General features: G+C 43.3%; 1 pseudogene; it reads right to left on the reverse strand.

Annotated features, from left to right (window-relative positions):
* Positions 1-1,425: 1,425 nt before the first annotated feature.
* On the reverse strand, positions 1,426-1,744 carry LOC147582827 (ragulator complex protein LAMTOR5 pseudogene; annotated as a pseudogene).
* Positions 1,745-1,947: the final 203 nt, after the last annotated feature.

Below are 1,947 nucleotides of genomic sequence, written 5' to 3' on the forward strand. Positions count from 1 at the left end.
GCTCATAGAACTGGCTTCTAGAAACATTTCTTTAAAAAATTCCTCTTCGGGGCACCTGGGTGGCGCAGTCGGTTAAGCGTCCGACTTCAGCCAGGTCACGATCTCGCGGTCCATGAGTTCGAGCCCCGCGTCAGGCTCTGGGCTGATGGCTCAGAGCCTGGAGCCTGTTTCCGATTCTGTGTCTCCCTCTCTCTCTGCCCTCCCCCGTTCATGCTCTGTCTCTCTCTATCCCAAAAATAAATAAACGTTGAAAAAAATTTAAAAAAAATAAAAAATAAAAAATAAAAATAAAAAATTCCTCTTCTAGTGAGGCCAGATTCTAAGCCAGCCACAATACTTACATTTATCACCTTCCTATAGAATTCTCTTCACTGCTGTGAAAAAATGGAGTCTTTGAACTTAAGATGGCCTGTCAAAGTGGTTAAAAATGCCATTGTATAATGGAAGATTAGCAACATGCAATAATTTGCATTAATATTTCTCAAGTCACTCTATTTCACCCATTTTCATTGCCACTGATTTAGTTGAAGCCCTCACCACTTCCGTTATTGACTCTAGTGGATCCTAAATGATTGCCTTGCCTGCTGTCTTACCCTACGCATGCCCTCCGCCACATGACAGAGAGATTTCCCAAGGTCACAGGCAGTCAGGTTATTCTCAGTAACTCTCTCTAATTGCCTTTGGAGGGTAGTGTCCAAACTCTCTGTTGCAGATTAGAGGCTCTGTCCTAACTCCCCACTTCTCTCCAAATGCAGATAAGTCTACTCAGCGAAGGGAATCTATGATCTTCAACATGGCCAGGCTTCTACTTCTTCATGTACAGAGAACACGTCATGCTCTATCCCTAAATTTCTGTCCGCCCTAATTGGCCTGCCTTTCATATTGGTAGGCCATGGCACTTACCATGTTGAGTTCTGCAGAATGTTAGTCTTGAAAGATGTTATCTGGGCCTGTTAAAAAAGACTTGGCCAAAGAAACTTGAGAAACTGATGGAGATTATTAAAGCACACTATCATACTAGAGTCTCTGAGATATCCTATTATAAAAAAGAAAGTGATTTTGCTAGTTTAACCAGTCATTTCCCAAACATAGCTGAACTCGGAATACAGTTTTTGGAAATACCTCTCAGTGTGTTTCATGGGTCAACAGTCTAGACAATTTATTTTTTTTCCTCCAACCAGATTTATTGAACACAACAAAACTGTGTACAAAATGACCTAGATCTGCTCCTTCAAAAACATGATCCTTTCTTACTAATATTTTGATAAGTCAGTCCATTGAGTGTCAAAATGCAGCTTACTCTATAATTAATAGCAAAGTGTCCAATGCACACTAAATAATTGGCCTAACCACTGGAACTTTAATAGTTCTGCAAGTTAATTAGCATCGGTAGGCTTGAGCCCCTATGACAGGCTGCTGGAGAACTCATGTCGAGGCCATTTTGCGCACTGCCACTGTGATGCCATCGTGTTTCTGGATCATGATGTTCCCATTATCTGATTCTAGATACACCATAGGGATATCAGTGGGGTCTGAGGTTAGCTGAGCTGCTGGATGGGCTGGAACTGATATCACCCCAGCATGTCCTCTGACTGGGTCCCCTGGCCAGATTAAGTTCTTGTGAATCTGTGTGTAAGACTCCAAAAATGGATAGATTCTACACTGTGTCCTCCAAGTGCTGCTTCAAGGTCTCCTCGATCCCACTTGCTGTCTGCCCAGCCCCAGATCCCGCAACACATCGCATCCTTTTCCACCCCAGGCCCAGATATAGATAGATAGATAGATAGATAGATAGATAGATAGATAGATAGATAGAGGCACCTGAGTGGCTCAGTCAGTTGAGTGTCTGACTTCGGCTTAGGTCATGATCTCACAATTTGTGGGTCCAAGCCTCGCGTCAGGCTCCGTGCTGACAGCTCAGAGCCCGGAGCCTACTTCAAATTCTGT

This window comes from Puma concolor, chromosome A3 (genome assembly GCF_028749965.1).
Source record: "Puma concolor isolate L17-30 chromosome A3, mPumCon1.1.hap2, whole genome shotgun sequence".
In the NCBI taxonomy this organism is placed as follows: Eukaryota; Metazoa; Chordata; class Mammalia; order Carnivora; family Felidae; genus Puma; species Puma concolor.